Here is a 27,247-nt window from a genome sequence, read left to right on the forward strand (position 1 = left end):
GGATGGTATTATGAAGTCCTTACAAAAGTATGGTATTATGAAGTCCTTGAAAACTTAAAAAAAAGAAGAAGAAAGCCTCAGACAACCTAATGTAAAATACACAAAGGCTATAAACAAGCAATTTACAGAAAAGGAAAACCAAAGAACAAATAAATGCATAATAAGATTCTCAGCTTCAGTAGTAATTAGAGAAATAGAAATTAAATCAATAATGAGATTACATTTCACAGCCATTAGATCTTAAAAATTAAAGCAGGACAATACCAAATATCTAGGTGGTACAGAAACTGAAACTTCTATTCATTGCTGGTTGGAATGTAAATTGATACTGGTTCTTTGGAGAGCAATTTGGCAACATCTGGTAAAGCTGAGGAAGTTTGCATCCTAAGTGTTGAAGTACCTAAGGAGACATACAAGGATGTGTTGCTGCAGGGTGGTTGACAGCAGGGAAAAAAGGGTAAATAACCTTATGTTCTAGTTATTGTAAAACGGTCAGTCTGGCCAGTGTCTTACGGGCAGGGAGGGGGCACTGCTGGGGGTTGGAGGGTAATGGCAGAGATGAAGCTGCAGAGTTCAATTGAGTACATGTCCTGTTTGAGAGAACGTGAGACACCAAAGATGTAGGAGACAATGCAATTGAGGTTCCAAATACAGAGTTTATAAGAGAAGTGAAGACTAGAGACAGGAGCTTGGGTAGTCCACAGCATTTAGATTGTATTTAAAGTCAGACTTGGTCAAATCAACTACCAAAAGATACAATGAAAGGAGACCTAAGCAACACTGACAGGATAAGTATGAGGGCTAACAGCCAACAGAAGTGGTTAACAGATGGCCTTGTTTTCTAGAATGAGATTATCTCCTGGTATAAAATAATCTGAATTGATGAAAGAAAAATATTTGGGATTATCCTGGCAATTATACATAGAAGAGACTAGAAAAAAAGTGATAATAAATGTGATACAATTTGTCAAGTTAAAACAGCACAGAGTTTTGACAAATATTACTGATAGATAAAAAATTTTGTTTTTACTGAGTCTATGAAATGGTTGCATTTATTTGTTAGTGGTATTTAAAAATGTTCAACTTGGGTGCCTGGGTGGCTCAGTTGGTTAAACGACTGCCTTCGGCTCAGGTCATGATCCTGGAGTCCCTGGATCAAGTCCCGTGTCGGGCTCCCTGCTCGGCAGGGAGTCTGCTTCTCCCTCTGACCCTCCCCCCTCTTATGTGCTCTCTCTCTTATTCTCTCTCTCTCAAATAAATAAATAAAATCTTTTAAGAAAATGTTCAATTAAGTGCTTTTAAAATGCTTTGGAAATCAAAATTAATGGAGATTGTATTACTGTTAATATAATTTTCTTAGATAAACTGTTGATATTGATCAAATGTCCCTTTTAAAAGAAGTATGATTTTGTAAGAGCAAATTACTTTCTGGACATTGGCACCAAGAAATCTATGTCTTGAGCAATGTGCAGATCATTTAAAAACCAATAACTTCCCTCAGATTATATCTTTTTAAAAAGACAAAGGTTTAGAAAACCTAGCATAATGACATTTTAAATTTATTCAGTGTTTGAAAAAGTTGGGAAAACTCTGAAATTCTATTTATGTACAAAACCCCTGTGAAGTGTATGTTTTAGAATATCTGTTCTTCAGGGTCCAGGGCAATCTTATGCAGGATATGTTGTAAGACTTGTACCACCACCAAGTATTTGTATCATTAAAATGTGTAATGCATGCCATTTGACTACTCAGAAAACACTGTGTTCATAGGCACTATTCAAGGCAAATTAACTAGGGACTATACTTGATTTAGGAGGACTGACATGATAAATATACCCATGATGCTAGTGAAATTTAACTTCACTGAATGAGATATCAGCATTGAAACGGGACAGTTTTTGGTTACATAGCTCAATCTATGAACATAATCATGTAGTGAAATATAAAAATTCCATATTGTCCGAATGAACCCTAAAGGGTTCAGTGTAGCTTTGCTATAAATGTTTAACCACCCCCCCACCCCCTTAAGACACTGGCCAGACTGACCTTTTTACAATAACTAGAACAGGTGAGGACACTTATCTGATCCATGCCTGGCTTCTAATTTGCTGGGTCACCTTGAGTAGCATTAGACCTTCCTATTCTTCAATTATCTTGGAATGCTAAATGTAGGTATTACACTAGAAATAGATGATTTCTAATTTTTTGTGTGATTCTCTAGGTCTCCATGTGCAAATTTGGAACAATCCATGTGAAAATACTTTCTGAAACTCTGGAATAATTTGGTGACTAGAAATTCCATGCACAAAATATTTTCAACAGTGGTACAACTTATTCTTTATTTCTTGAAATCTTGAAATAGTGGGCTGGTTGGGCCTTTGTGCTTCTTTCCTAATTAAATGGAAACAGGGATGTGGTTATTCAGGATAGGGAGACAGCTTATGGTGCCTGAAAGATTAGGGTGGTGTTTTCTGAGTTCCAGACCGCAGCACTATAGGGTGTTAGACACCTAGTGTGGCTGTTGGGAGACAGTGGGACACACTGACCCACCTCATTATTTTACTATGGGAGAGAAGCTAACTTGATTCATGAAACAGATTTAACTAAGCAACATAAAGAATCTGACTGTAGCTCAACACTGTCTACTGACATGTTTGAAATACAAATTTATAGAAAATGAAGACTTTAACCCATCTCATATTTAACATAGATTATTAATTTGTTAGGAATCCATCAAAATGACATTTGAAATGAAAATATCGGCTTCTTTACCATGCTGTTAAATACTTCATGCTGGTCTAAAAATGTATTTACCTTCAGAAGAAAATTGTCATACTGACCACTGAATAAAAATATACAATATCTAGGTGTCAGAGCTTTCCAATTTAGTAAGAATGAGTTTGTAGAGTGGTAGTAGAAGATATATACTTTAATTTTAAATAAATATCTGTGTAATAGCTAGAAAATCATTGTGTTGACTCAAATGTTGTCAGTAAATTAATAAATTCTAAATTATCTGAATCCAAATAAACAAAAATATGAATATAATCTTTTCGGTGACCTTAGGGGGTAGCATTATTTTGGGGATCATTTTAAATAAAGATACCTTAGAGATTAAGGAGACTGACCCAAGTTCATGATGCTAAAATGTTAGAAAGGAGCTAGAAACTTGAATTAAGATTTTATCTCCAAACCTTGTGTTCCTTTACTATAATACAGTGGCTCTATTGCCCTAAATAAAGCACAGTGAATTATTGACCAGCAACTTAAATTATATTAAAATTTCATTGCTAATTATACAGTGTATTCTAATTCTTTATATTTGGTAATCCATATATGATATGATGGAAATATTTATTAAAAAGACCATTTGATTAATATGAAAACCTGATTTTTCAAAACTTTCCACATAAAAAGAATTACTTTAGCTTATTGTAAATAAGATTAAATTGTAAAGCTACTGCTTATATCTTAAATATGGATCAAAATTCATTTTTAAAAACAGCCAAATTTACTTATCATGAACCAAATTCAGAGAAATGAAATAGTTTTGATATTTTTTTGGCCGAAGTCTTACCGTATGTTCATTATTCAAAATTTAAGGTGTATTGGTATATCTTTGAATGGAAAAATGGTGTTCCAAAGTTAACTTCACAAAGTTTAAGGACCAGACATTTCCTCAATGATTCATGGCAATGAGACAATGATAATTGGATGAGTTTTCATGGTAATGAGGTCGGTTATAACTGGATAAGTACTATTTCTCAGAGTCAAAGAGAAAACAAACAAATCAAACAGACAAACAACAAACCTTTCCTGAGCACCTTTCACCGGTTAGACCCCAAACCTCAGCATCATCCTCGACTCCTTTTTCACTCTTCAACCTCATGTCCTATTATTAGAAAGTTGCTTCACCTCTACCTTCAAATATAGATTCATATACTTCGACCATTTCTCACCACATCGTCTCTCATCCGAATTAATCTCAAATCCTTATAATAGCTCTCTAATTCTGCCTTGTTCTCCTGTTAAAAAGTGAGTTGGATCATGTCATGTGTCACTTTGTGGCCACCCATCTCTTTCAGAGGAAAAGCTAAATTCTCACAAAACACTCTGCTCCCCTTTGTTATCAGTCCTGCCTTGACTCCATGGCTCACAGCCTGCACAGTTTGCATGGAGCACTGGGTGTTATATGCAAAGAATCATGGAACACTGCATCAAAAACTAATGATGTAATGTATGGTGATTAACATAACATAATAAAAAAATTCAGTAAAAAAAGAAAGAAAGAACATCCTCCACACCAATGCTATGAATAACACAAAACCAAACTAAACAGAATTTCAAAATAATTAAGTTCCACTTGGATTATATCTTTATATGAAAATCAAATGGCATTTCTTTTGGTTATAACTTAGGAGCCAAAGATATCGTGTGAGTTTAACAATGATACTCATACTCAAATTAACATGTGCATATATACAATAATAAAGTCCATTTTCCAGCCAAAAAAAATATTTTTTGAATGAATAAATGAATGGGTAAGGAAATGAGTGACTATCACATGTGTCATTTAACCTCTGTGTTAACTATGACATAGGTGGCATGATTTCCGTTTGACAGCTATGATAAATCAAAGTGATTAACTTGATAGCCATGGAGTTGTAAACACATTATAGTTGACTAGGACTGACTCTCTCTAAAATTCTTGTTAAGGTGAAATGAGATATTCTCTATTATTCTCATAAACTACAGAGTATTTCCTCATGAATGATAACATTTTTCAATGGACTTTTTTTTATCTAGAAGTCTTGCTAATCTAATTAATTCAACAAACACTTATTGAGGGTTTAATTTATACAGACTTCAATTTAATCTCTGGGACATACTGATGAACAAGACAGAAAACGCTGGAGTTTACAGTTAGAGAAATAGATACACAAATTAAGAACGAAATATCAGAGTTACAAGTGTAATGCAAAGAATTAAAAGTGACGTAGGGAATGACCAGAGGCTACCAGGTTGGATGGTGTGCTGGATATTCTCCATTTGCCCCTCCTGATCTGCTTGCTCTTTGCCCTTCTCCATTCTGCTTCAAACTTCAGGAAGTTGACCATTATGGACTGTATCATTGGGCTCCCTTGCCATTGGCCTCTGGTTATATTTGATCAATAGGAACTATTGGCAGAGGATTTGAGAACTAGAGAAGCATGAGAGGTGGGTGTGTATTTCCTGGATCCTCCCTGTCAGGTCCCTACTGATGAGCAGTGAATGTTTTTCTCTGAGGCCATGTTCCTATTGCATGACCCTCTCTATTTGTTTTCATGCTCTGAATTTTAGGAACTCCTCCTTCTCTTACTCTCTCACTCTTATGGGTGGTAGCACCCCTTGACTCCTGTAGTACCTGAATATTACAATATATTTTGTTAATTTTCTCCTAACCTGTATTATAATACATCATAATTATATGACTATAGCAGATAGTCCCTTTGTTAATTTTACTTTATGACTGCATCACTTACTTCCTGCCCACCTATGACTGGTAAAGGTGGTAAGGAAAGGCCTCTCTGATGAAGTAATATATAATGCAAGTCTTGAGGAAAACAACCATGAGAAGATCCAGGAAAGGATATTCTAGACAAAGGCAATATTTGAGACAAAGGAATTAAGACAGGGATGAGTTCCATGTGTTTGTAGAACTGAAAGATTTTGGCTTAAGTGTAGCAAACAAGAGGAAGGTCTGTAAGAAATGAGCATGGGATCTAGGCAAGTAACAGATCTCTGACTTTGCATTAACATCCCTTTTATACTGAAAAAGCAGAAACAAAAACAAAGCAAAAAAAATGTATGGGGAGAATATACCATTTTATGTGGTATGCCTTTACCTAATTCTGTTTATTTGTGAGTTCTGTGAGGAATTAAAGGAAGCTTACTAAAAAGAAATCATTTACATTTTCATTTTCTTTTATTTATAGCACATATTCTTAACTATTATAACAAGAAAAAAGCATAAAGGAAGTAAATAATTAAATAAGGTAAAACATCTACAGGCTATACTTTCTATATACCCTAATAATATTAAAAGGAATCATTAACTCATTGAGAAGTAATTTGAAGATCAAGTTTAGATAGCAGTTTATTATTTTCTTTAAATCTATCTTCATTATTTTTTTTTTCTGTTTGTGAGGCCAAAATGACTTCCTAGATTTTATTTCCTTAGAGTTCTCTTTATCTCCTTTACTCTCCTGTCTACATATCTCCTATCCATGGAAGAAGAAATTAACTTCTCCGTCTTCTCACCTTCCCTCTCCTTCCATCATCCTTTTATTTAACACACTATTTTATAGCATTTACATATTCAGAATGACATTTGCTATTCTCTTTGTGTCCCTTTAGAAAGTTCATCAGCTATTTTCTGGATTTTTGGTTCTCTCTCCTGATAATTAGTGCAGTCATATTCTGAAAGAATGTTGTTGCTCTCTAAAATATATTTATTTCTAGCAAACACATTATCTTGATCTAAAAAAGTGGTTTTGGTACTGGATAACACCTAGAATAATGCCTGGCATGTGTTAGGTGCTCAGTAAATATTTTGTGATGGAATGAATGTTTGAGAACGCAGTCATGTTAAAGAAACCCAATTCAGTGGTGCCACTTACTTGGTGGCACTGGGGGGGATGTGAAACCTATTTAAGCCTCAGTTACCACCAACTCTAAAATTAAGGCAATAATAGTGTCTACCCTTTAGAATTGTTCTAGGAATTGACATACATAATGCATTCAATGCACTTAGCACAGAGCCTAGCACATAGCAAGCACTCAAATGTTAGCTATTATTTTTGATAGTAATTATTTTAAATAGAACTCAGGAATAGTACATTTTTAACAGGTAGTGAATTTTAACAGTACAATTTTAGCACGTTTTATTTATTGGCAACATTTTTCATTGTTTATCAGAAACATTTAAAGATAAACATTTACTCACTAGTGAGGGGATAGAAAGCGGAAATCTCTGAGATATAAATCAAATTGCATTATACCTTGTTCTCATTTATAGTTTTTATGGCTATATGTTCAAGAGTAGTGATATTACTTCTTTCTAGTTCATGAATGGCATGGTGTTTACATGAAGAATGCAACAATCACCATGATCCCACCTAGCTTGAAAATACTGAATGTATGTTTGTGTTTAAAATAAAACTGTTTTGGTATTATTATTATTATTATTATTATTATTATTATTCTTCCAGGATGCCAATTAACTAACACGTGTGTTAGATGAGGTTGTAAAATATCTAAATAATCACCCCATGTAGATAATCAAAACAATTTCCTTTTTAATTAAGATACATTGTGTTGGTATGAATATTTGTAAAATTAAAGGGTGACTAGTAGCTTACTTTATACTATTGTGCTAATATTAATCAGCCACAATTTATTTTCTTCCTTTGCATTTTTTCCTGAATATTGCATACAGGGAAAAACTTCTTTTGTGTGGAGAAAAGTTAAAGTACCCATGCTACCCTTCACTTGAGCTGTATTTCTGCTGCTCTTGGCATTTACCCAGAGGTTAATTGGCAGAATAGACCCTTCAGCAATTTTCCCAGTTTTTTGGTGTTCTCTAAAAGAAACAGTTCATTAAAAACTCCAGTTTATATGCTACTATCATTTGGAAGAACAGCACTGTAACTACTCATCAAGAATCACAAAAACAAATGCAGTCCTACTGCATTCTGCATCCATCAGGTGGGTTGTTCATTCCTTTCCTTGTTCGCTCCATCTGGAGAGGCCTGGGCACCCGTACAAAATTCAGCAGTGCCTAAACACAGACACATTAGTTGGGGCTGCCCTGCTCTAGATACCAGAGAGAGATTTTATTGGCATAATGCACCAAAGTCTTATGCCAGATCCAGATCCTTTGCCGATGCTGACATGAGGAACACGGGAGGGGGTCTTAGGATGGAATGACATCTGAGGCAGCCAAAGCCTCCATTTGTCTTTGTGCCAAATGTGCTAAACTGTAGACACTGCAGTGTTTTCAAAAATAATAAAAAAATATTTTGCTCATTAACTTTCTAAGTCCTGCTGACTTTGTGAAATCAATATAGCAGATTGTAATTGATTTATGAAATGAAAAGCCCCTGCCTGACCAGTAAGCTCTGCAGTCACTGCTCTCTGCACCGTGCCCTTCTGCTCATTAGCACACTTCCTTTAGCAGTGCCTGTGCCAAGGACGCCGTCAGAGCTGGAAGGCTCAAGCCCTCTGCAGACAGACTGTTTAAGATGTAGCTTGCATTGTCTCCCTGGGGTCTTATGCTTTCTCTCTGTTTCTGTCCTACCCAGGTCAGCTGAAGGACTTGAGCTTCTTTCTCCCGGTCCCTAATGTCCTCATAAAGGCTTACTGGAAAAGCAAGTCTCCATTTATACCTGTCTTTTGACATTTTCATGTGTTTGCTACTTTTCCTTTTCTCTCATTTCTGTCTCTCTTAGCTTGTCTTACTTAGCTTGTCTTTTGCCATCTGGCTTTGCCCATTGATTTACTTTTTCTTTATTTTTTCAATTTCTTATAACTTAGCAAGGTGGACAAAATTTCTTTTTGCTATTTTGGGTTTTTGGGTCTAGTTTTAGCACTTTTTTTTCCTTTTTTTTAAGACATTTATTTATTTGAGAGAGAGAGCATGAGCAAGAGGGGCAGAGAGAGAGGGAGAGAGAATCTCAAGCAGACTCCATGCTGAGCATGGAGCCTGACGTGAGGCTCTATCTCACAACCCTGAGATCATGACCTGAGCCAAAACCAAGAGTTAGTTGCTCAACCGCCTGGGCCACCCAGATGCCCCAACTTACTGTTTCATTTTTTTTTTAAAGATTTTATTTATTTATTTGAGAGAGATGGGGTAGGGGCAGAGGGAGAGGAAGAGAGAGAATCTCAAGAAGACTCTGTGCTGAGCAGGGAGCCTGGGGTGGGGCTTGATCCGAGGATCCTGAGATCATGACCTGAGCCAAAATCAAGAGTTGGATGCTTAACTGACTGAGCCACCCAGGCGCCCCACTCTTTCATTCTTAAGACAATATTTTGTTTATCTTCCTGCCAACTCCCACTGTAATTATGTTCCTCTACCACCTTTAAAAATTGAAGTAACTGCTATAACTTAAGCATTGCCCTAGATGCTTTACATGAAATTGTCTTCTCAAGCAGCATGTAAAGAAAGTATCTCTGGTTACAGGTGAGGAAACTGAAATTCAAGAGATTAGGTAACTTGCTTGAGTCACTAAACTATTGAGGAGCAATGCTAGCATTTGCAAGTAATTGTTTGACTCTAAACTCTGTGTTTCTTCTTTTCAATAACAAAATGCTGCTTCCAATTGCCTCTGTTTTCCTTTAAATGCTTAACTAGCAAAGTCTAGCTCTTGGTTGCCCTTAAAGGGACTCATTCTCTTTCGTGCCACTCTCCCAAATGACTCTGTTGTTACAACTGTCAGAATCAAGTGTATTTATTTCATGAGTTTGGTCTATCATAGTATATTGGTCAGCTTACTCTTTTTCACTGAGTTCTCCTCTATCTAATAGTATGTGCATGGAGCCCCTTGTATCATCATGTTCTCACGTTGTCAAAAGTCACCAAGAGCAATCTCATAACCTAGAAAAATGAACAGAGAACTGAGCCAAATAGGCAACTGTTGGGAGCTTCATGCGGATTTCATCTTCTCTTTGTTCTTTTGATACTACTTTGGGAACAAGTAAGTGGTGAAATTATAGAGCACTGCAGCAGCAGGAAAGTGATGCAATGTCCTCACTTCTTAAGTGGCTGAAGGCACCTGGAATTTCCCCATCCAGATACTGTATATTGCAGTTAAGTGTCATGCCACATCCATAATGCATTAGTTTACAGTGAGTTAATAGGTTCCATCCGTCTGAAATCTTGTATAATATTGCAGTAGCATCAGACATTACTGCCATTCAGGATGTGCAATATTGCACCAAAAATTAACCACAGATGCCATATTAAAACAGCTGCAGATTTAGATTTAGCTACAGCAGGAAGAAAATGTTGTGCTATGGAAGTTGGCCAGAAGAGCAATGGTGATGTGCTGTAAATGAGGAGGAGGAGAAAAAAATTGAGGTCAAGTTGCCAAAAAAGACAGAAATGGAAGTGGGGGAGGGTAATTCATATGGTCAGTGGCAATCCAAAAGGACTCAAAGTCCAGGAAAAGAGGGCAGAATACAGGGTGAGTGATGCCTGCATGAACTCATGAAGTGTTAAAATGGCAGGTCTAATCAGAATAATAGTTACAGATATAAACGAAGGTATAAGGAAAATAGCTAAAAATGTGATAATTCATCTTTGGGATTTACTGTAGTCAGGCTATTGATTTAGGAATAAACTGCTAGAAAAACTGTTGATGCTTGAAGTGATCAATGCCTGAGAAAAAAGTTCTGATGTACAGGGATCAGAGCAAACCTAGACAATTACAGGATTTGAGACTGTCTTGAGCACCCTTGACTTGAAGGCTGTCTTCTGATAATGGGCCCTCATGGGATTAACTATTCCCATTTTGGGAAAAGTGTTAGAAGGTTTGGTTGGCTCAATTTTGTAACCGAAAGCTGAGGTGGCAAAATTTTATTTCAATAGAATTGTGGGCTTGTGAGATTCTCATTAACTCCAGGGCCATCTGCTTTTTTGCTATTCATTTGGCTCATTTAGACACAGGTGGGTAGGAAGGTCTCAACAGTTTTGGTTCTCATTCAATTTTGATTTCTGCTTGGGAAACAGAAAAGGCCAGTGACAGCTGTTGCAATGCTGGGGTTCTCTTCCTTCAGTGTGAGCCAGAAGGTGGCTTCCCCATGTAGTTTGCTGCTAACAGAGCAAGCAGACAGTAAGCATTTCACTCATCCTCCTGTTTGGCTCCTTAAAACCATTATCTTCTATGCCTTATGGTATACCTGGTTTAGGAGATTAGACAAGGAACACAATGGTCTCTAAGTCAGTAATTGATTTTGTTGGTGGAGTGGAGGACAGACTGGTTATTGACTATCATGGGTCAGTCAAACCTCTTGAACTTTAGCTATAATTTGTGCCCGTTCCCCTGGTTCAGAAATGAAATATTGACTAATGTGATTAGTAACCAGTAGATATATTTGGTGCCTTACAAGTCACTAGGGACATTGTAGGCCTCTTCAAACTTTATGGGGGTGGAATATTTTTTCTATTGCCTAGGTAAAGTCTTGTTTTCCTTCCTCTTCTTTTGAAAACCAAAGAATAAAAGCCAGGCAGTTAACCATCTGCTGTGATATCAGGGCTTCAGGAAGGCAAAGCAAGGCAAAACCAAACCAAACCAAGTTTTTTTTTGAATCTGATGTTTAAAATTCTAGGAAATGACAGTGTCACATTCAAAGGACTTTCTCTCCATAGAGGAAAATTTCAAAAATTTGAAAAATTTTGAAAACTCTGGAGTTCTCTGACGATGGTGATGATGATGATGATGAGGAGGAGGAGGAGGAGGTGGATGATAAAGTAGAGCTAACATTTATTGGGCATTCAGTGTATGCCCTGCAGTGTTAACTGCACTTTACCTATATTGTCTTATCCCCCTCCCCCTACTCTATGTCATGAGTGCTGTTTTACCTCTCATTTCACTGGTGCAGCAACTGAGGAATAAGAATAGTTAACTAACTCTCCCAGATACCATGGCCAGAGTATGGCAGAGAGCCATTATACAGACCGGCAGGTTAATACCCAAGTCTACACTCTGGATCTAGACTTTCTTACTTCTGTGATACAGAATCTCATGTTGGACTCTTACATTACTCAATTTTTTTGTTAAGTGGGGCATACTTCTTTAGGTATGTTCTAATACTGTGAACAAACTAAAATCTAATAGAATGCTATTTTAATTATTAAATATATGATTTTGTCACTTTAGGATGACCCAATTCTCAAAGTCATATTGAAAAATAGGTATATGAGGAGTGGCTATTTCATGAAAGGGCTCATGACTTTATCTAGAAGATCCAATAGAGACTTCCTTCAAATGATTGGCTTTGTACACTTCATATAAAATAAATTTCATAATAATTCAGGGTAGGCAATAATTTTAGAACCATGACTGTTGTTTCTGTCAAGCTTTGCTTTCATGCTACCTGTCTTTCTTTTTATTAATTTTTTATTGTTATGTTAATCACCATACATTACATCATTAGTTTTTGATGTAGTGTTCCATGATTCATTGTGCATAACACCCAGTGCTCCACGCAGAATGTGCCCTCTTTAATACCCATCACCAGGCTAACCCATCCCCCCACCCTCCTTCCCTCTAGAACCCTCAGTTTGTTTTTCAGATTCCATCGTCTCTCATGGTTCATCTCCCCCTCCGACTTACTCCCCTTCATTCTTCCCCTCCTGCTATCTTCTTTTTCTTTTTTCTTAACATATGTTGCATTATTTGTTTCAGAAGTACAGATCTGTGATTCAACAGTCTTGCACAATTCACAGCGCTCACCATAGCACATACCCTCCCCAATGCCTATCACCCAGCCACCCCATCCCTCCCACCCCCCAACCACTCCAGCAACCCTCAGTTTGTTTCCTGAGATTAAGAATTCCTCATATCAGTGAGGTCATATGATACATGTCTTTCTCTAATTGACTTTTTTCACTCAGCATAACACCCTCCAGTTCCATCCATGTCGTTTCATGCTACCTTTCATTTAAATAAAATCCTTTATGAAATAGTGTGTCATACTTAGTAAATGTAGTGAATGAAACTTCCTGAATTGCAAACTTTTATTTGCTGTTTGGAGTTTCTTTCAGCCCTTTTATCTTCTCTCCCCCACCTTTAGAATTGTGGTAAGAACACTGACATGAAATTTACTCTCTTAAAAATTTTTTAAAGATTTATTTATTTGAGAGAGAGAGAGAATGGGAGAGGGGCAGAAGGAGAGGGAGAGAGAGAATCTCAAGCAGTCTTCACGCTGACTGCAGAGCCCAACACGGGGCTCGATCCTAGGGCCCTGACATCATGACCTGAGCTGAAATCAAGAGTCGGTCACTCAACTGACTGAGCCACGCAGTCACACCTCCTAACAAATTTTTAAGAGTTCAATACGGTATTGTAAACTAAAGGCTTAAAGCTGTGTAGCAGATCTCTAGAACTTACTGATCTCGTACAACTGAAATATTACCCATTATATTTTTACTATTTATAATCATAGATCAGCAACTTCCCATTCTCTTCATTCTCTAGGGGTGTATATTCAGAAATGTCATTAATAGCATATGTATATAGACACACATTTATGTCACTCATGATGGTATACAAAAGTATGGATTTCTGTATAGTACAACTTTGGTTATTCTATACTTAAAACTAAAAGTTTGACTATGTGTCATTTCTCTTAATATGCGTTGGGTCCATAAAGATTAAGCAAAAATACTTAAATTTATGAACTATTTTGTGTAGTCTTCAAATTAAACCATACAAGATCCAGACATATATGAGGTTATAGATTCTGACTTATCGTAAATTCAATGACAGTTTGAAGCACAGGATTTATGGGCAGCCACTATCCACCCATCTCAGAAAGAGAATCTTTTTTTCTTTCCTTAGCCTTTCCTCTTTGTTATGGCAAAACAGTGGGTCTTTATCTATTAATGATAGATAGCTACTTTAGGGTTTTTTTTTCCCCCTCTAAAACAAGACCCTCTTTATTTTTACAAACATAAAACACATTTGGAAGTTCTTCAGATGAGAATACCAAAGTTCTTCTGGCTTTCTATTCTACATGTGACAACAAACAACAGGGTACTATTCTTTCTGTATCTCTGAATTGGGGCCACTCCTATAGTTTCTATACTTTTATTGCTAATCTTAGGCTTAGGGTCATAGCATAGCATACCCCATGCATTTTAGGGTCTTTAAACAAAATTTGCTATCCCAAGCCCTTAATATATTTTCCCACTAATTTATATTAGGTCATTATTTTAGACAATGGGGCTACCAACCATTTCCAGCTAACTGTCATGGAAACATTTAGACATAGAAATTATATTGAATTTCACATGAAATACCCAATAAACTTCTCTACAAATTTCAATTTTGATTCATGTTAGTAAGCAAATGATAAACTTATATTTATTTATTTGGAAAACAGCCACAGTTTGCAAAAAAACAGACAGTCAGGGTTTCTACTAAAGAGGCCTATGATTCTTTATTCATTTTGCCCATAAATCTTCTTTAACATGAAATTTAAAAACTTGGTTTGGATGAAATGAATGATAACAAAGTCACTCCAGTCCAGACAAAGTCACTCCTGTGGATGGACTTTTGAGCAGAAAGTAAATGGATCAGACTGATAGGAAACTAATAAAAAATAAGTAAGTTTGGTCCAGATTGAAGAGGGCTAACAATGCAAAACTTGGGAATTTCACCATTTTTCTGTAGGGAAGTCACTGTAGATTTTTTTAGTAAGGGGTGATGTTATAACAATAAAGAGAGCCTTCAACACTTTATAGAGCAGAATGGTAATGAGGTTATTATAGTACTCTATGGAGAAGGTGATGAGGGCAGGAATAAAGGCAATGGTGAGGAAAATAGCACAGGGCCATGTGGATTCCAGAGACTGGAGGATGTTTGACTCATGCTGTTTTCTAAGATGTTCTTCTCTCTCTACCTTATTAGTTCCTTAACTTCAGGTTTTGGCTGAAATGTCCTTTTTATAGGGAAGTCTTCCTTGATCCCCTAAGGTAGCATCCCACCCCATTTATATGCTCTCCAACACTATGTTTTTTACCTTGCAGTGCTAGAAATGCTTATAATTATTTAATTAACTGTATGCAGTTATTTTTTAAGGTCTTCCCCACCTGATTTTAAACCTTACAAGGGTAGGGATGTTTGTTTTATTCACTACAATACTGCTAGTACCTAACAGATAAGTACTCAACAAGTTTTTTGTAGGCCAACTGACCTATTGTTGGACCTTTACAGACTTGTTCAAATACAGAGAAATGAAAGGGGATGAGTGGGTGGGAAAGAATCAAGTAAGTATAAATCATGTTTTGAACCTAAATAGCATGTTAAACAGTTATTGGTCCACCAGTTATACTTAGAATAAAAGACTTTTATATATTTTCCTGTGAGCAGTTTTGATGGACTGATTGAAGAACTGAAAATTCATGTAGTAATGTAGAGAAATAGGAAGAGAGTGATATAAATGGTAGAAACAGAGAATAGGGAAGCTGAGGATTTATTAGAAAGACTGTGACCTTGGCTGATGGTCCAGTGGAAAACCAGACGATCTTGTGGATGGACGGGCATAAAGCTACCCTTAATCCTTAAAAGTTAAACACAAACCACTAAGCCAAGTACTCTGTACTCCACAGTCATAGACTTAGAGAATTGGAGAGTCCGAGGAAAGTCAAAGACAGATCATTTCCCAATTCTTGATTTCTCGTCACAGTAGCCAGCCAAACGGTCATCAGGCTTTGAAGGAAAACTCAAGAAAGGGAAACCTTTCCAGTTTCTTTTTCACTTACTCTAATAGCTGTGGACTCAGAAGCCAGTCTGAACAGGGACGATCTCATCAAATCACAGCTAAGTCAAGGACATCCTTTCCCACAATGCTTAGCCATCTGCTCTAATACTTTGCAGAGGAAAGCAGTATGTATGTTGTTCACACTACTTACTGGTATTATTTATTACTACCAATTATATGTAAGTGCCCTTATTAGAAAAGGTGCTATGGTATATTGTAAGTGCTCCTTAGTAAACAAATCAGTACTTGGGCAAGCTGTCAATTGCAAAATCACATCATGCTTTGCTTAGATTGAAGCAGGCTTTTCTAAATGATGAAATGCTGATTTTAAATGTGACTGAAGAATGATCCTTTTGGTCAGATAGAAAATGGCAAGTCTCAATGGAGTCTAAAATACCAGATTACTCATCTCCTTTTCATCAAGAACCTTTGATTCAAAGTCTAATATTTTAAAGTTGCTTCTGCAGATTGTAGGCACACTCTTGAGACAGAGCTTGTATTGACGTAGGCTAGAATAATTTTTTCCTTAAAAAAAAGGGGTAATATAAAGAACTTTAAAAATCAGTTTGAAGGAAAACAACCCAATAAAATATGGGCAAAAATCTTGAACAGACACATCAGGAAAAAAAAATCATAAATGGTTGATAAGTACGTGAAAAGATGCTTAATGTCATTGATCATCAGAGAAATCCAAATTAAAACCATGAGTACCATAACACACCTATCAGGATGACTGAAATAAAATGAAAAGCAAAAAAACTAACTTATTAAGTGTTAGAAATTATGTGAATCAATGAAAGTCTTAGGCATTACTGATGGGAATATAAAATGGTACAATCACATTGGAAAACAGTTTTGGAGATTCTTTAAAGAGAAAAGTAAGTTTTTATCCCATGAACCAGCAATTGCAATCCAAAACATTTACCCAAGAGAAATAAAAACATGTTTATGGAAGACTTGTACACAGCTTAATTCATAGTATAGCAGCTTAATTCATAGTAGTCAAAAATTGGAAACAATCTAAATGCCTACCAACAAGTGAATGCACAAACAAGTGTGCTGTATATGATGGAATATTAATTCAGCAATTAAAAGTCAATGAATTGGGGGCCACCTGGGTTGCTCAGCTGGTTAAACGTCTGCCTTCAGCTTAGGTCGTGATCCCTGAGTCCTGGGATCAAGCCCTGCATCGGGCTGCCTGCTGGGCAGTGAGTCTGCTTTCCTCTCTGCCTTTCCCCCTGCTCGTGCTCTCTCTCACTCTGTCTCGCTCACTCACTCACTCTCTCAAATAAATAAAATCTTTAAAAAAAATCAATGAATTGGATTACTTTTTCCTTCTTAAGAAACAGCTTACTCCAGCCTAGGTTATCACAAGCTCTGAATCAATCAGGACTGGGCCTCCCACCTTGTGCATATCTGATCTTGGAAGCTAAGCAAAGTTGGGCCTGGTTAGTACTTGGATGAGGCCTAAAATTGTATCAAGTAAAGAAACCAAACACAAAATAGTACATTGAATGATTCCATTTATATCAAGTTCAAAAGCAAGCAAAGTTAATATAAGGTATAGAAACAGATCAATGGTTGTCTGTCAAGGAGGTGGGAGGATTGCTGCAGAATATAGGTCAACTTTCTTGGTAACAGAAATTTCCTGTATTTTAATTGTATGATAGTTACACTGGTGGATACACTTGTGAAATTAATCAAATCATACACTTTTTAAGTGTGTACGTTTTGTTGTATAAAAATTACACCTCAATAAGATGGATTAAAAGTAAAGGAGTAGGTAATTTAAGAGTCTAACAATATTATTTTGAAGAATATTTAATTTATACAAGAGAATTTTAGCACTTAAAAAAACATAAATTCTATGCTTTAGTAATATGTGAGAATATTACTAAAGAGCAAACTTAAAGATATTTTAAAAAGTTGCCAGAAGTTTTGTTACTGTAAAATTAATTCTTCCAAGCATAATTTGTTAATTCAGATTGTTCATTTTAATTCAGATTGTTAATCCAAATTATTGAGGACTCCTTGTAATATTAATGTTAGTACTGTATCAACAAAATGTGGAAAGACCTGGCAGATTGCATAACATGGAATTTTCTGCTAATGGTCAACTCCTTTTCATCAAAACTCAAGCATTATAGTGTTTATTTAGTACTGTTTGGTTTTAACTAAAACCTGAAATTACTGACATTTGTTTGTAAGTTTTAAAAATTATTTTCAATGAATAGGTTGAGCAGAAGATAAAATCATGTTTAACACCTAAAAAACTATTTGTAACTATCCTCAAATATTATACCATAATATTTTTTTTTTCCTGACATGTATCAAAACTGCTTGTGGTTGGCTTAATTTTTAATATTGACATTTCTGAAAAGTTATTTCTATTTCTTATCCTACTTTTCCATATTTATGAAACATGTTTAAAAGTTCTACTTTATAAAATCTTTAAATAGTATTTATAGAAAGCTTTTAAGGGGTGGCTGGGTGGCTCAGTCAGTTAAATGTCTGCCTTCAGTTCAGGTCATGATCCCAGGGTCCTGGGACTGAACCCCGCTTTGGGTTCCCTGCTCCGCGGGATGCCTGCCTCTCCTTCTCCCACTCCCCCTGCTTGTGTTCTCTCTCTCACTGTGTCTCTGTCAAATAAATAAATAAAATCTTAAAAAAAGAAAGCTTTTAATATTATAGATTTGCTTATGTGAATGACTTAGAGAAATTAGTTGAGGAAGTAAATATCACTTTAAAGTTACTAAAACAAATCTGGATGGGCCTGTTAAGACCAAAGTTGGCTATTTTCCAAGAGCAAATACACCAAAAATACCATTCGTACTAAAAAGTGCAGGAAAAGGATGAATATTTTTAAGTTAATAAAATGTATTCTAAGATAGTGAATATATTACAAGAAATTTTAAACCAGTCATATAATGTGGTTAAGGAAGGAGTTGAACTCTGAAACAGAAAGACAAAGAAGGGGGGATTAAGAGCAGCCTGTAGCAGAAATAAAGTTTTATTTATCCAACTGGGACCTGAAAACCATAAATTGGTGATACCTTTTCAAATTCAAGGGTAGGTGTGCAAGGGCAACATTTTAAAAAAGCTTAGAAACTAAGTGGAACGTAGAGTTCAAGACACTGTAAAGACTGTAAAAGACTATAGCTTCAAGGATAATGAGGATGGTTTGCAGAAGTTTGAATAGAAGAACATAACTGCATTTAATTTCCAGTTCCTGAAATAAATATTAACATAATGAAATCTACTAGGGTACATTACAGTGTTTTAAGACAAAATAATATGTTTGATCTTGTAGATAAAAAAAAAATATTTTGGCCAAGAAATGGAGAAACATTGAAGAAAACAGCCTGATGCAAATTTATAAGAATAGTAGAGATGACAGGGTTCTTTGTAATTAAAATTTATTATGTCAATGGGTATATTTTTGTTAGATGTTCATGGTTGGCAGGTCTTACCTGCAAACTCAGTGAAGGGGGAGTGGTTTACACCCTTCTCTGCTCTTACCTACACAGTAATGGTGATGACAGTTGCCATTTATTGAGCACTCACTGGGGCACCTGGGTGGCTCAGTCGTTACGCCTCTGCCTTCAGCTCAGGTCATGGTCCCAGGGTCCTGGGATCGAGCCCTGTGTGGGGCTCCCTGCTCTGCGGGAAGCCTGCTTCTCCCTCTCCCACTCCCCCTGCTTCTGTTCTCTCTCTCGCTGTCTCTCTCTCTGTCAAATAAATAAAAATCTTAAAAAAAAATCTATTGAGCACTTACTATTCATAAGCACTCTGCTAGGTGCTTTACATAAAGCATTTTTTACAGCAGATGAGTGAATCATACTCCTCGTGTACTGGCTTGAAGAAGTTGAATAAATGGCACAAAGCCACACAGATGATAAAGGGTGCAGTTGAGATTCAAGCAGTGTTATGTTTATTCTAAAACTTTTGCTTTTTCTACTTCGCTAGTCTGCCTCTTTGCTATGCTATGTAATTAAAGATAGCCCAAGTTGATAAATATTCATTTTTTCTGTTATCATGGAAAGGGAGAAAGGGCCAGAAGAGGCAAATGATACAAATATTCAGAAAATGAAAATAAAGTTCCGTGGAAGGAAGAAGACAGGAAAGGAAACAACTGGAATCTCAGCATAAGTAATAAATATCTTTCTGTTTCATTTGGTTGAGGGTACATCCTTGCTTGAACGTTGAGACTTCTTGAAATCTTATCTCTATTATATTGGGAAAGTGAAGCAATATCAAGAGGATACAGAGAATGGAGATCTACATGTGATCTATGTTCTGTTTCTCTTCATTAGAATTCAAATATTATTTAGGCAATAATTTGTTAACCTTTAAAATAGTTCTTCCTGGAGCCAAGGAAAGGACAGACTGGCTTTTTAAGATACTATTTTATTTGTGAAAATACTGTCATTATCTAGAGACAGATTACCTGCTTATATTTTATAGATATTTCAGGTCACAATCATATCTAAATTTCTATAGCACCACTTTGAAACATATTTTCTTGGCATTATTAGCACTTTATGTGAAAATAAATAGGTGCTAAAAATTACCCTAATCAATTTTTTTTAAAGATTTTATTTATTTATTTGACAGAGAGAGACACAGCGAGAGAGGGAACACAAGCAGGGGGAGTGGGAGAGGGAGAGGCAGGCTTCCCACAGAGCAGGGAGCCCGATGTGGGGCTCGATCCCAGGACCCTGGGATCATGACCCAAGCCGAAGGCATATGCTTAATGACTGAGCCACCCACCCAGGTGCCCCTCAATTTTTTTTTTAAAGGAGAGAAATCTTTTGTGGGGTATGAGGAAGACCAGTTGACCTCTGGCTACCAGTTACCTCACTGAACTTAAATATGGTATTACCATGAATGTCCTAGAAGAAAAGAATAATTGTTGAATACCTGCTGTATATACAAGAGAAGCTGATTCATGTGGGCAAGAAATAAGTGGATGTCTTCCTAAGAGATGGTGTTGTAAAACCAAAGTGTAAATTCACAAAGTACAACAGAATAACTGTAAAGAAATTCCAATGGCCATACTTACGACTGACAGACTGTAAACTTTTGTGGATGCTTGAATCTAAAACTTTCTTACCATATCTGATTCTGCTGTAGTTCAGGGCTTCTAAATGTCATGTAATTCAGAATATCTGTCTTGTTTGTATGTTTAAAGATGTGGCTGTTTATGAGAGGCCTAGAGATTTATTACGGGTTACAGTGATCTGGAGTTGTTGAGATATCTACAACTCATTAATTGTGTGGAACTAGCCTGGACTCCCAATCAGTTCTAGTCTCAAAGTGCTTTGTAATAATTGTGTTGTGGGAGAAATCTTTGATGTAGATCACTATTGTTACTCCCATGTTTATGTAGTAACTCTGAGATTCAGAACCTTTTAGGTGTTTTCAGAAAAGTATTTGATAGGAATTACATAGTAGTCATGATGCTTTTCATGATATGGAAATATTGTGGATCTCCAGTGTATTGAAACCTTAAGAGTTTTTTAAGAGTCAGTTTTCCTCCTCTAATGTGAGACTGAGAGTTCATGCAAAAAGAAATACAAGCAGCCAATAAACATATAAAAATATGTTCAATCTCATCAGCAAATTTGAATTATATCAATTTTGATCTATCAAATAGTAAAAGCTCTCTTAAAATGTCTACATTCCAAGTGTGATGAAATAAGTACTCTCATAACTACCAGAAGTAGATATAATACAAATTATCAGGAAAACAATGCAGTGCTATAGATCAAAAATGCTAAATATGTCTCTTTGATATAGCAATTCGGCATATAGAAATGTATCCTAAGGAAATAATAAAAAATACAATCAAAGTTTTATGGACAGAGCCACTTGAAATTTTCTGCCCAGTATTTTGATTATATGCATTATTCATGTGTACATCAATAGCATAATAATTCAGTTATTGCACATTTTCTGGAACAATATGAAGCTATTAAAGCTCATGTTTTTTAAGAAGTTTTAATGACATGGGAAATGCTTATAAAGTAATAATAAGTTATAAAAACAATACACAAAATTGATACACAGTATGATTTCAAATATGTACCTACAAATAATGCCTGTGCACAGATAAAAGAATGTTTGCTGCTGGTTTTATTTTTCTACTGATAATTTTTTACTTTACATTTTCTTATTAATAGTTGATATTTAAAAAATATTTTGCAAGAGCATTTTTGCTTTTGCAATCAGAAAATAGAACAGTAGATGCTATTTTAAAAGAAATACTGCATGAAATAAAAAGATGTATGTTTATGGAGCACTGGGTGTTACACACAAACAATGAGTCATGGAACACCACAACAAAAACTAATGATATACGATGATTAACATAACACAATAAAAAAAAAGATGTATGTTTAAACCCTACTTATTAAAACTACCTTTTGGACTTAGTATGGTGTTGTATACTCAAGTTCATATTCATTCATTCTTTACATAAATATCTATTGAGTGGCTTTTCTGTGTTATGTACTGCCCATGCACTGGCTAGACAATCATTGTGTTTGATGGAAACTTCTGGATCCAATCTTTTTTTATTTATATACAATTTATTCATTTTTTTTCTTTCTGAAATACAATATGGTTAATATGGTTTTTCTCTAGCTTGGATTTATCTTTTTTAGTTTCTTTCCCTTAATGTCAAACGAACATGTATGTATTAGATATTTCTATCATATTAATTCAGATACACTCTCTAAAACAGTACTAGATCTTTCTTACTAGTATCAGACTGTTTTTGTCTTGTAAACAGGTTGAAATTTTTAAAACTATAACAAAATCCATACCGATGACACACTAATCTTATTTGATGACAGGGGAGATAGTGCTGTGATGTTGAATATTTCCAATAAATCCTGTGGGTGTTATTGGCACATTTTTCTGGGAACAGATTGGCTCTTTCAGCCTCAGCAGTCATGGGGCAAAGAACCGCCTCTAAGTGGTAACTTGATGCTCAGGATTTAAGTTTTCTTAGTATAATCTTGTCCTTTTATGTAAAAAGGGCAAAGACAATTCAGTAGCTATTAAAAATGTATTTATCAGATAGCATTCTTAAATGTTTGAAATACATTGAATCATAGATTTCATTACGATTCAGTAGTACAACAGTTTCCTCCCATCTAAGAATCTATTAACTATTCATTATTGTTGCATTGAACTATTTAGGGGGTATATTCCATCTCAATAACGACTTATATTTAATATTCCTTAAGTGCTACTGTTTGTAAATGCCACATAAAATCAGTGATAATTCAAATCTAAAGAAATTAGTTTATTCTCTATCACTGGCACAGTCATCTCACTTTATGGTTCACCTCAGAGTATTCTTTTCGACTTCATTCTTTGTTTTATGATTATAATAATTTTAAAAACCATCAGTTCTTATTTGTCTGGGAAAGTGATTTTTAATGGACTATCTTGACAGTCCTGCTTCACATATGGTTGTATTTTTTGTGCGTAAGCCTCAAAGTTGTGTGGAAGGTAGGGATGCATATAGTGATTGGAATCCTGCAGTGCTGAGGAAAATATGCCATCTTCTAATTCACCTAGCCAGATGGGGTAGTTCATTTGTTTACTGTAATTTACACAAAAGCTACACACACACACACACACACACACACACACACACACACATATATGCATATATACATACACATATATACACACTGATGTAGGATCTGGTCTTATATAATAGACAATATTTTAATTGTCTATTTAATGTTAACAAATGGAAGGTCATGGTTCACGTCAAGACTAATGTATGTGTGTAGGTTCATGTACACAGGAATAAAAATCTTGCATTTTGAGAAAAATATTTTATTTTTGCCATCTCCATTGTTGTTTTCCATCCTATTGCTCATTACCAGAGCTATCAATGCTTCTAATGAAGTGTTAATAATTGCCTGATCATAATATATAGTACCAGGTTCTATGTCATACATAATATTTCTTATTGCTCTTGGAACTTATATTTAAAAAATTGCAACATACATAAATGTAAGATAGACCACCTTGTCCAAATACAAAATATATCTGTTCTCCTTATCCCATTTTTTTTGAGTTGGAAATATGGAATGAATTAAGGAAAACATAAGAAAAACTACTAAGTTCATCTTAAAAGAACTGCTAGTTGTTTGTGGGATAATGCAGAGATGTGGAGGTGTGAGTGTATGTTGATATATATTGTTTTTTCCTCCTAGCAAGTTGTAAACACATGGGTCCCCAGTGATTATGTTGAATTTGTTATGGTTTTATTCTAATGTTAGTGGTTAGGGAAGGACCATTTGTTGTTGTTGTTGTTGTTTATTGTAGCTCTTACTTTTTGTCCCCCTGAAAATCAAGTGTATGCTCCATTAGGATTTGTAATACTAAAAGTGACCCACAGTTGCCTATGTGAAAGAGCTTCTTTGAGCCTGGTAGCTTATTTTAGCCATTTCTTTTTATAATCTGAAAGATATTTCCTGAAAAATCCCTTTACAAAACCATTTTGTATGGTTGAGTTAGTCCAGTTGCATGCTAATTCTTTAAAACAATAAACAATTATATGACATTTGGTTCTTTTAAAAAATAATGAAATCCAAATAAATTTATTCTCTATTGCATTACACAAAGAATCTTTAAGGGTCACTTATATGATGGTAAATCTTTGTACATCAGAAACATGAATAAGACTTTATTTAACAGGTTAATTTATAGCTAAAAATATGATTTAAAAGGAACTTTATTAAATTCTGACTGGAAGGAGGGAACTTTTATATAGCTTTGGAATATAATAATTTTTTTTACTAATGCAAATCACTTATTGAAATTTTACTATGTACCAGATGCTTCATTATTTATCACAACATAAATAAGAATTAATATTGTCCCCAGTTTACAAATGAAGAAACTGAGATACAAGCATCTTAAGTAATTTGGCAGGGTGCTAGACACAAAGGACTCAACCACAGTGCTATATACTAGTTTTACTGTACAGAGCTGTGCTAAGTTCATGCCACTGCCTAGATTTATGTAGTGCCTGCAAAGCAACCCACAGGTTTTGGAAACTGCCAAAGAGGATACATTTCTTCTAAAATTATTTTATAACTATAAGAAGGCACACTTCATGAAATTAATATTTGCATTTAACATAGAAAGAAGAGGTTAGAAGCTGAAACTACTGTTGAAACTCTCCTATATCATCTATTCTTTGAAACATACAGAGTCAAGAGGAGAGAAGATGGGAGAGAGAGAGAGAATTAATTTTGTGAAGGAATTTGTTATAATTTTGCTTTGGAAGGACAACCAGTAATCCTTTTCTCTACATGGAATTCAATTAGAGATTTGGGGAACTGTATTGCTTCCGTGGGAAATATTTAATTTGGTTTCATTATACAGAAAATAGTTTTTAAGTACAACTCAGAGGAGACTAGTGCCTAAATCCAGGGAAATTCAGGGGACTGTCTACCTCCACCCATGACTCCTAGCAGCCTCTCTGGCATGGGACAAAGAATGCCTCCTGACCCCCAGTTGGCAATCACCAAATGGTAGCGAGGAAAGCAGGGGCAGGAAGTTTGAGGAAAGAAATATTTTCTTGTATGTTTTAATTTAAGAGGTAGAATGTCGTGATCTTGTTGTAGAATTCTCCCTGCCTTATTAATTTTTAATAGCTTTGAGTTTTCTATCATCTGAAAATGCAATTTTTCAATTCAATCGTGTTTCTTTATGTTTCTTTTTTTTAAAAAAATTATTGTTATGTTAATCACCATACTTTACATCACTGATATGAGGAATTCTGAATCTCAGGAAACAAACTGAAGGTTGCTGGAGTGGTGGGGGGTGGGAGGGACGGGGTGGCTGGGTGATAGACATTGGGGAGAGTATGTGCTATGGTGAGCGCTGTGAATTGTGCAAGACTGTTGAATCACAGATCTGTACCTCTGAAACAAATAATACAATATATGTTTAAAAAAAAAAGAAGATAGTAGGAGGGGAAGAATGAAGAGGGGGAAATCGGAGGGGGAGACAAACCATGGGAGACGATGGACTCTGAAAAACAAACTGAGGGTTCTAGAAGGGAGGGGGTGGGAGGGTGGTTTAGCCTGGTGATGGGTATTAAAGAGGGCACACTCTGCATGGAGCACTGGGTGTTATACACAAACAATGAATCATGGAACACTACATCAAAAACTAATGATGTAATGTATCATTCGTGTTTCTAAGCACAGGTTTTACAATAGGAAGGGTTTCACTCTGAGGTTTGAGTTGAACTTGGCTGATCTGTCAAACGTAAAGTCTAGTAATCATAGAGCCAGTTTGGGTTTATGGTCTGTACTTCATCAGCGTTCTCTATTCATTTCTCCCTCCTATTCTTATTGCTACCTTAACCACTTTAGGAAGGGATCATGGACTTTTGTAAGAGAAGAACAAGTGCAAGCTCCAGGCTAGTTGGTGACTGTCCTGTGATGGTCATCAAAGATGACAGCTTTTCTGAAGTGAATCAAGAGTCCCCTGACATACACAGTTACTGCATAAGTGCAATGATGATGGTTCTCTAAGAGTCACCTTTAGCCTAAAGTGAGGCTGTTCCCAGGCTACTCACACTTTTCAGGAAACAGGAATCTTAGTCCTAATTCATGAATGTTTATAACTGCTATCAGCCGATTTTGAACATTTTTTCCATTTTCTTGCCTTCTTCCAAGACAGTATCTTTGTGCCATTTTTTTAAATATGAATTTTTTAAAGTGTGAGAAACAATGTATAGTGATATGTGAAAAACACATTGCTTCTACTTATTTTTCCTCAGTACTGAGGTATCTGGATTGACAGTAGAACAAACTATCTCTTCTTCATTGTAGAGTTTTCATACTTATTTGTATCTAAGGACAGGGAAGAATCTTTTTACTGATTCCCAAAATAGACTAACAGAGGTTTTCCTGTGAAGTTGCTGTGGATAAAAATTGGTACTTATGCACTGATAAAGACTCTTGGACAATAAATCCTCGGTAATGGAGCAACTTTGCTTTCCAGCACAAATTCTGCTCAGCTTTGGCCTTTTCCTTTGCCACTTACCTTCTCAATGATAGCATTTCATCGTGTTCTTCCTCATGGATAGAGTTTTGGCCTCCTATTGTTAGACCTATTTTCTAGACACCATCTATACCTTACCCTGGAAAAGTATCTAAATATCATCTTGGTGGGAACTGTCAGTATGCCTTTTATCTTAGCCACTACCTGAGGTGACTGGCAATTCATGTGATGCCAGTTTGCCCTGTACTGTTCTCACAGGTCTTTGGGCATTTTTAAAGTACCCTATTATTTACTTGCTTCTACTTGGAAAGTGAGAGGACTGGAGTGAGGAACATATTTTTTTTTTCAAGTGCCTAAGAATTTTGCACAAATAATTTTATTTAAAATACATTAGTGACATTTTCCATATTACAGATATATAACTCACAGATAGAAGAAGTGGAGTTCAAAGCTATGTCTGCTTGTTTCAAAGCTCTTGTTCTTTCTGTGACATCAGGCAGCATTCTCTAGTGAATGCACTGATCCATGTGGTCATCATGTACTGTTCCATGCTGCTAGTTAGTACTTATGATATTTCTATAGCAAATACGAAACACTGGCTTTGTTTCATTTCAAGCATCATGTTTAAGATAATCTAGATTAATTTACAAAGTATGATATATCGGTTTTG

At 35.7% G+C, this 27,247-nt stretch overlaps 2 protein-coding genes across 2 annotated transcripts in view; one reads left to right on the forward strand and one right to left on the reverse strand.

Moving 5' to 3' along the window:
- CTNNA3 (catenin alpha 3) overlaps positions 1–27,247 on the forward strand; it is a 1,824,697-nt gene that overhangs the window by 682,758 nt on the left and 1,114,692 nt on the right. The window lies entirely within an intron of this gene.
- Positions 1–27,247, reverse strand: part of LRRTM3 (leucine rich repeat transmembrane neuronal 3) — a 156,730-nt gene that overhangs the window by 96,077 nt on the left and 33,406 nt on the right. The gene's annotated exons all lie outside the window — the stretch shown is intronic.

The sequence above is a fragment of the Eumetopias jubatus genome, unplaced genomic scaffold, assembly GCF_037043125.1.
Source record: "Eumetopias jubatus isolate StellerSeaLion01/CBP00866 unplaced genomic scaffold, mEumJub1_p1.0 scaffold_17, whole genome shotgun sequence".
Taxonomy (NCBI): domain Eukaryota; kingdom Metazoa; phylum Chordata; class Mammalia; order Carnivora; family Otariidae; genus Eumetopias; species Eumetopias jubatus.